The 9,486-nt window shown below is 40.4% G+C and overlaps 1 long non-coding RNA gene across 1 annotated transcript; it reads right to left on the bottom strand.

Annotated features, from left to right (window-relative positions):
* Positions 1–6,709: 6,709 nt before the first annotated feature.
* LOC114679283 (uncharacterized) lies at positions 6,710–9,114 on the bottom strand. Its single transcript, XR_003730997.2, has 3 exons — positions 8,971–9,114; positions 8,367–8,447; positions 6,710–7,599 (listed from the first exon to the last, which is right to left on the bottom strand). It is a non-coding gene; the product is annotated as an uncharacterized LOC114679283 (long non-coding RNA).
* Positions 9,115–9,486: the final 372 nt, after the last annotated feature.

The raw sequence follows: 9,486 nt of genomic DNA, 5'->3' as shown, positions 1-9,486 counted from the left end.
GTCCTCCAGATGCCAGAATGGTAGATCACTAACAGCTTACACCGTGCACCTGGAAAAGCTGTAGACACTCAACACCAGCCTGTGAAAGCAGCCAGGAATGGGGCTATACCCTGCAAAGCCAAAGGAGTGGAGCTGCCCAAGGTCGTGGGAGCCCATCTCTTGCATAAACATGTCCTGGATGTGAGACATGGAGTCAAGGAGATTATTTTGGAGCTTTAAAATTTGACTACCCTGCTGGATTTCAGACTTGCATGGGGCCCCTCTGTTTTGGTCAATCTTTCCCATTTGGAATGGCTGTATTTACCCAATGCCTGTACCCCCATTGTATCTAGGAAGTAATTAACATGCTTTTGATTTTACAGGTTCTCAGGTGGAAGGGACTTGGCTTCTCTCAGATGAGACTTTGGACTATGTACTTTTGAGTTAATGCTGGAATGAGTTAAGACTTTGGGGGACTATTGAAAAGGCATGATTGGTTTTGAAATGTGAGGACATGAGATTTGGGAAGGGCTGGGAGTGAAATGATATGGTTTGGCTGTGTTGCCACCCAAATCTCATCTTGAATTCCCGTGTGTTGTGGGAGGGACCTGGTGGGAAGTAATTGAATCACGGCAGTAGGTCTTTCACATGGGAAAGAGGTTTTCCTGCACAAGCTCTCTTTGCCTGCTGCTATCCATGTAAGACGTGACTCACTCCTCCTTGCCTTCCACCATGATTGTGAGAACTCCCCAGCCATGTGGAACTGTAGTCCATTAAACCTGTTTATTTTGTAAATTGCCCAGTCTCAGGTATGTCTCTATCAGCAGTGTGAAAACAGACCAATACATCACCCTAATACCAAAACCAGGAAAGGACATAACAAAAAAAGAAAACTACAGACTAATATCCCTGATGAAAACAGATGCAAAAATCCTCAACAAAATACTAGCTAACCAAATTCAGCAGCATATCAAAAAGATAATACACCATGATCAAGTGGGTTTCATACCAGGGATGGTTTAACATATGCAAGTCAATAAATGTGATACATCACATAAACAGAATTAAAAACAAAAATTATATGATCATCTCAACAGATGCAGTAAAAGCATTTGGCAAAATCCAGCATCACTTTGTGATTAAAATCAGCAAAATCAGCATATAAGAAACATACCTTAAGTTAATAAAAGCCATGTGACAAACCCATGGCTGACATTATACTGAAAGGGGAAAAGTTGGAAGCATTCTTCTTGAGAACTGGAATAAGATAAGGATGCCCACTTTCACCACTACTATTCAACATTGTACTGGAAGTCCTAGCCAGAGCAATTAGACAAGAGAACCAAACAAAGGACATCCATATAGGTAAAGAGGAAGTGAAACTGTTACAGTTCACTGATGACATAATTATATACCTAGAAAACCCCAAAGACTCATGCAAAAAGCTCATAGGTGTGATATATGAATTCAATAAAGTTTCAGGATACAAAATCAATGTACACAAATCAGTAGCACTGCTATACATCAACAACAACCAAGCTGAGAATCAAATCAAGAACTCAACCCCTTTTACAACAGCTGCAAAGAAAAATAAAGTACTTAGGAATATACCTAACCAAAGAGGCAAAAGATCTCTACAAGGAAACCTACAAAACACTGCTGAAAGAAATCATAGATGACACTAACAAATGGAAACACATCCTATTCTCATGGATGGGTAGAATCAATATTGTGAAAATGGCCATACTGCCAACAGCAGTCTACAAATTCAATGCAATTTGCATCAAAATACCATCATTATTCTTCACAGAACTAGGAAAAAATCCTAAAATTCATATGGAACCAAAAAAAAAAAAAGAGAAAGTCCATATGGCCAAAGAAAGACTAAGCAAAAAGAACAAATCTGGAGGCATCACATTAGCCAAATTCAAACTATACTACAAGGATATAGTCACCAAAACAGCATGGTACTGGTATAAAAGTAGGCATGTAGACCAATGGAGCAGAATAGAAAACCCAGAAATAAAGCCAAATATTTACAGCCAACTGATCTTCAACAAAACAAACAAAAACATAAAGTGGGGAAAGGATCCTGTATTCAACGAATGATGCTGGGATAATTGGCAAGCCACATGTAGAAGAATGAAACTAGATCCTCATCTCTCACCTTATACAAAAATAAACTCAAGATATATCAAAGAGTTAAACCTAAGACCTGATACCATAAAAACTCTAGAAGATAACATCAGAAAACCTCTTCTAGACATTGGCTTAGGCAAAGAGTTCATGACCAAGAACCCAAAAGCAAACACAACAAAAACAAAGATAAATAAATGGGACCTAATTAAACTAAAAGTCTTCTGTACAGCAAAAGAAGTAATCAGCACAGTAAACAGAGAACCCACAGAGTAGGAGAAAATACTTGCAAACTAGACATCTGTCAAAGGACTAATATCTAGAGTCTACAAGGAACTCAAATCAGCAAGAAAAAAAAATCCCATCAAAAAGTGAGCAAAGGGCATGAATAGACAATTCTCAAAAGAAGATATGCAAATGACCAACAAGCATATGGGAAAATGCTCAACATCACTAATGATCAAAGAAATGCAAATCAAAACCACAATGAGATACCACCTTACTCCTGCAATAATGGCCATAATTTAAAAAATAAAAAAATAACAGATGTTGGCATGGATGTGGGGAAAAGGCAACACTCTTGTACTTCTAGTGGGAATGTAAACTAGTACAACCCACTATGGAAAAAAGTATGGGGATTCCTTAAAGAACTAAAAGTAGAACTACCATTTGATCCAGCAGTACCACTACTGGATATTTACCCAGAAGAAAAGGAGTGCAAATCAAAACCACAATGAGATACCACCTTACTCCTGCAATAATGGCCATAATTTAAAAAATAAAAAAATAACAGATGTTGGCATGGATGTGGGGAAAAGGCAACACTCTTGTACTTCTAGTGGGAATGTAAACTAGTACAACCCACTATGGAAAAAAGTATGGGGATTCCTTAAAGAACTAAAAGTAGAACTACCATTTGATCCAGCAGTACCACTACTGGATATTTACCCAGAAGAAAAGGAGTTATTATGTGAAAAAAACACTTGCACGCACATGTTTATAGCAGCACAATTCTCAATTGCAAAAACATGAAACCAACCAACAAATGGATAAAGAATGTGATATATATATATGATATATATATGCAAACACACACACACCCACACACACACACACCATGGAATATTACTGAGCCATAAAAAGGAATGAAATAATGTTATTTGTAGCAACCTGGATTGAGTTGAGACCATTATTCTAAATGAAGTAACTCGGAAATGGAAAACCAAAAGTCACATGTTTTAATTTGTAAGTGGAAGCTAAACTATGAGGACCTAAACACCTAAGAATAAAATAATGGACTTTGGGGACTCAGGGGGAAGGGTTGGAGGGGGGTGAGGGATAAAAGACTGCAAATAGGGTGCAGTGTACACTGCTCAGGTGTACCAAAATCTCAAAATCACCACTAAAGAACTTTTCCATGCAACCAAACACCACCTGTTCCCCAAAAACTATTGAAATTAAATAAATAAATAAATAAATACCTATAGAAGCCCTAAAAACTAAAAGGTTACAAGACTACCATTTCCCATATATACAATGTTAACCCACAAAATCAGTATAAAGACATTTAAAAAGGTAATTTTTCTCAGAACGACCATTTTGATAAGTTTTTTCATATATCAAATTATTTCCAAAATATTTTTGGTACCACTGCTTGAGTACAGGCTTAATCTGCCTACTTGATAACCGAATATTATATATGTGGGTAGGCAGATGAATGAAAAAAGAGGTAGATGAGAAATAGTTATATAGATGAATAGGGGCTATATTTTAACTGCTCACATAATATTTCAAAGCCTATTTAAATGAAGATACAAGATTAATTAGAATGTTATCTATATACCTCAAAAATGACTCTTCTTCTTGCAACGGTAGATTATAGTATTCTAAAACTTAAAAGGACTACAGAAATCATTATGCCAACCACTTTCCAGATGAGAAAACTTAGGCTAAAAAGATCAAAGCCAGGATCACACAGTTGGTGAGTGCCAGAATGAAACCAGATCCTAAATGTCCTGCTATCTAGCAAAGCACTTCCCTACAATACCATCCCACCTTCCTTGATAATACTAAGTTGCTTAGCAAACAAGATCTTCATAAATGTTGCAAGGATAAATTTCCTTTCAGTCTGCCCAAAGCAAATAACCACAATTTCAGTACTAGTAAAACTCAGATGATCTAGGCATTGTCACCCCTTCAAATTGCCCTCAGAGTGGGACAGTCAACTTGGAAGAAAGTTTGACTTAACAGAAGTTTCCCAGGTCTGAGAAACACGGCAAGAGGTGGGATGTATTGTTGTTATTATCAAAACAGTGAGATATGGCATGTTAATCAGGAAAGGACAAATTGTGGCTGTCATTTCGTTTTTCTCTTAAAGGTAAATATGTATAGACTGCAAATCATGTCCAGGAGAACTTATTTCTCACATCCCCGTCTATCAGTTTGCTCTCAACTGCTCTCAACAAAGTGAAGAACCAGCTTTAAAATAGCTCTGAAACGGAAGGTTACTGTAGGTATGAAATATCCCATGGACCAAACCCAAAATCTCACTTCTCTTGAGTGCTCTCTTATTCTGACATCCAGCATGGACACAAATAGCTTTTAAAACTGGACCAGGTAAGGAAACCAGTCAAAGAAAACAAGAGGATAAAATTTGGAGAAGCTCATCATAGATTTTAGCTTCCAAGCATATCACCAAAACTGTAATGTTCAAAAACTTAAGCAGACCTTCTCAGTGACTTCAGTTGACTTCAACGAATTCTGTTTCAGCCCATTTACCACAAAACAGTACACCAAGGGAGGGACCCCACAGAGAGGAACCTCTCCTGTCTACCCACTCCCAACCAAATCAGGTCTGAGGTCCTGATGCTAAAAAGCTAAGTAACAAAGAAAATAATTTATGTGCCTCTGAAGCCATTTTTCGAGGTGAGATGTTTCGCTCCTAGCCAAGCAAAGCTGCAGAAGCTGCTGAATGCTGCCTTGCTCCCTCCTTGTCGCCAGCCCGCCCTTTAACCCACCACTGAATGCCCTTTTTCTGCGCCAAGACAGCTATTGAATCACCACATTATACTCCCTGACCCTGCGGGGCCATGGTACAATATCAGAATGTCAAACTGGGTCTGAAAAGGGCTTTGTGTGGGATGACACAAGACTCTAAGGATAGTAGAGCTGCTGAATCACTCAGGATCTGACCACAAATAGTGCTACGCTAAGCTTGCTGGGTAAAGCTAGTGCCAGAAGCCCCTGTTAAATCTCTGAGAGGGTGGGAGGCTGACCTTGAAGGCAAGTTGTACTTAACGCAGAGACCAGGAAGCCTAAGGGAAGAAACCCAAGTTGTACATCCTCATAAATACAATTTAAAATTTAAAATTTAAAATTATCTAATTTAATAAAAGCATGCGATCCTACGACAGGGTAGTTTTCCTTAGGAACAGGTGCACTGCAATTTATATATATACACACATGTATATGTATATACATATTATATACATGTGTATATATATATATAAAATCTTCAGAGAGTTACATGGTAGATGGCAGCCTGGAAATACGCTGATGTGTCCTGGCAGAATTTCAGACATAATGATTTTTTTTTTCCTCTGTAAACCTTCCATCAGTGGGAAGGAAAACCCTGCCAAAACTAAGGAACCCAAGCTGGAGGCAGCGAGGCTCCCACTCAGCACGGCGACATGCCAAGGCTTTCAAAGCCAAATCGGAAACAACCACGTTGAGTTCATTAAAACGACTGAATGATCAAAGGCATGCAAGCCTTCACAAAGGCAAAAATTAATCTGTTTAATACTTGGCTAAATTCTCAAGTGCTGAAGTAAATTTGAAACGAAATTCATCAAACTCCCCCCCTCTTCCTGTGGAAAAATCCTTTGAGTTCCTCAGAGTGCCCAGCAGATGGCAGAAGCGGTCTTTGTTTCAGTCCATGGGCCTCAGCTACCGCGCATTGCCCAAAATGAACGGGAGTAGGTACACCTGGGTATAGCTGTATATCTGAATGTGAAAATACACTTTCAGGATACCAGGAATTATATTCCAGTATGGCTAGGGTTATTCTCAGTTATCAATCTCTTTTCGAGGGAGGAAATGTCCCCAGGAAGTGGTACCAAAAGATGACTCTTGGACATCAATGAAAAGGCCTGTGGAAGGACAACAGTCCAACTACTGGAATCCTGTTTTTGTATCTCTCAGGTACCTCCCGCCATGCCCGCCCCTCATCTTCCTCCCCTTTCCTACTCCTTAAAGACTTGCACACACATTCCTGAGTCTTCAGAAACCTCTGTCCTCGCCAACCAGGTGAAGAAGCTGGGTATGTGCCAGGATATTCCCTACTGCAACAATGCCTCCTCAGTCTGCTTCCTCTGACCAGTTCAACCTCCACAACCAGAGGTTCTGGGAATTAGGCTCCACTGTCCTGAGCATTATGAATATTGATTCCTGTTGGACAAACTGCAGCTAGTCTAGGAGCTCATATTCCTCCATTTCCTAGGAGGACAACATATAAAATATTAATACATTTCATCATGAGAAACAAAACTCATTAAAACTACACACATACTCATGAAAATTCTTTCACTGTTTATTTCATGAAGTGAAAACATTTATTCCAACCAGAACGAGGGAAGAAAATGTTTTCTATAGGTCCAATTTTATACACTTTGGTATGAAATGAATCAATAGTCGCTAGGAGGAGCAAAATCAAAGATTTCCTTTTCAACAGCAATAAATCCAGTCAAATCCTATTTGGTATGGCACTCGCCATAGCTTGTAAAATCTGAAGTTGCTAAATTATGTATTTCAATAGTAATCCCTTACAAATTAATAGGAAGTGCTAAATTACGACAAACGACCTCCAATTGGATCCAGATGCTCAATCCTAGACTAGGTAGAAAGTGTGAAAAATTAGGAACTGTACTGATTCTTTCCCTGAGTTTCTTGAAGGAGCCAAGTTCTTCCAGCACAGAATGTAAACACTTGGGAAGGTAGCCTAAGAGAAGCATGTGTTACGTGGCAGCCTGAGTCCCAGCTGTGTTTACACTGAGATTCCAAAATATCTGAGCCTGAAAGGAGAGCTGTGGTATAAGGAGGAACAGAGGAGCCTCCTGGGACAGACGGATCCCAAAGGGAAAGAGAGAAGCTGGTTCAAAACTAATGGGACAGGGTTCAAGGGAAGGTGTGGTCATTAACAAAGCAGGGTGACTGTCTCTCAGCTTATCCGGACGACTCACATCCAAGTCCCAAGGGTGATGATGGAGAAAATGCTGAAACCCGTTGACATTATTGGTCCCCCTCATGGTGGTGGCTATGTTGATGGTGGTGGCAGCAATATAAAACAGCAGTGGCCTTGGGCAGCGGTAGGGCTGACGTTGCCATCCTCAGTCTTGGAGACTGGCAGCATCCACAGAGAGACGGTGCCTTTGGGAGACATCTGTGACACCGCTGCTGCATCTGTCACTGATGAGGAAGAGGCCCCAGCTGCAAATGAAGCCAGCATTTAGTGACCCAGTATCAGAAGAAGAAAATCACAGACCTCCTGCTGTGACCAAAACAACTAGTTCTCAGAGCACTGGCTGGGGTAGGTGGAATGAAGATCCCCCAAAGATGCCCATGTCCTAAACCCCAGAAGCTGCGAGTGCATCACCTTACAGGGCAAAAGGGACATTGTAGATGTGATTAAGGACGTTGAAATGGGGACATTGTCCTGGATTATTTGGTGGACCCAAGACAATCAGTCACGGGGTCCTTAGAAAAGGGAGGCAGGAGAGTCAGAATCAGAGAAGATACAACAGAAGCAGTGGTCCGAGAGATTCAAAGATTCTGCACTGCTGGCTTTCAAGATATAGAAAGAGGCCTCAAGCTAAGAAATGTGGGCAGTCTTCAGAAGCTGGAAAAGGCAAGGAAATGGGCTCTGCCACGGAGCTTCCCAAGGCAGCATGGCTCTGCCGACCCATTTTAGACTTACAGCCCCCAGAACTATATAAGATAAGTGTGTGTGGTTTTAAGCCACTAAGAGTGTGGTAATTTGTTGCAGCAGAAATTGGAAAATAATACACTGGTGATACACTCTTTTGAGGGCTTTCAGAACCATTTGTGAGGATAAGGAGGCTCAAATTCCCACAGTACAAGGAGAAACAGCCAGAATGTGTGGGGGCACTCTCCTCTACGGTTTGTGCGGGTGGGGGATGCAGGTTAGCATAGGGTAGACTAGGTCCATGGGTCCGCTTTGTGTGGCAAGCTCTCACCTTGAACCTTCATTCAAATCAGCGGCATCTGTTTTCTACAACACACATCACTTTGCTCTCCTTCCATATCTTCAAGAACTTCTAAGAGGCAAGTTGTGCCATTAGTACTTCAAAGGATACCACATGTCCCATGTCTTTTTTTTTTTTTCTTTGAGACGGAGTCTCGCTCTGTTGCTCAGGCTGGAGTGCAATGACCCAATCTCCGCTCACTACAACCTCTGCCTCCCAGGTTCAAGCAATTCTCCTACCTCAGCCTCCCGAGTAGCACACACCACCACACCCAGCTAATTTTTGTGTTTTTAGTAGAGACGGGGTTTCACCATGTTGGCCAGGCTGGTCTTGAATCCTGATCTCAGGTGATCTGCCCATCTCAGCCTCCCAAAGTGCTGGGATTATAGGCATGAGCCACTGCTCCTCGTCCCAAGTCATTTAAAATCTTAAGGCCAAAGCTCATCCTTATCTTTTGGAGACTAATTACTCAACATTTCTCAATCATTTTCTCTAGATTTTAGTTCAGTCCTTAAAATCATTCTGCTGATGAGATATTCTGGAAATGTCTTCAGAGCTTTGCCCTATGACTGCAAAAGAAATCCAGCCCACCCACCTGAGGTTCAAGGTTTTCTTTTCAGCCAGGTCATCATTAAAGATGGAAGACTATTTTTCAGGCCCAAAAAAGTATTTGTATTGGCAGTACTCAACCGGTACTTCTTGCTAAATGAATAATCTATTTCTTCTCAAAAATCAAATGTGTCCCAGATCTGAAAAACATATAGTCCCCCCGTTAGCCATCACAGTACATTTTATTTATATCCAATTATATTATCTCTGTTAACAATAGGGATCAGGAAACACTCAAAAGATTTCAATTAACAAATGATTTTCAAACTTCATTTGAAAGCTTTGATATCATATTTTCTTAATCCTCATATAAGCACTATCAACAAGAAGGAAAAAAGTGATGAGTTTGTTCAAATTCCTTTTATAATTTTTCCTGACAACCTTTTGGCAGGGAAGTTAACGAGCAGTCAAATGATATAAAAGGACATAATAGTAGAGCAAAAGCGAAGTACACACTTGACCATGATATTCAAGACTGAGAACAACCTGCCTAGCGCTCCCT

The sequence above is a fragment of the Macaca mulatta genome, chromosome 7 (assembly GCF_049350105.2).
Source record: "Macaca mulatta isolate MMU2019108-1 chromosome 7, T2T-MMU8v2.0, whole genome shotgun sequence".
Taxonomy (NCBI): Eukaryota; Metazoa; Chordata; class Mammalia; order Primates; family Cercopithecidae; genus Macaca; species Macaca mulatta.
Note: the sequence above shows the minus strand (reverse complement) of the source record. Positions and strands in the feature narration are given on the sequence as shown.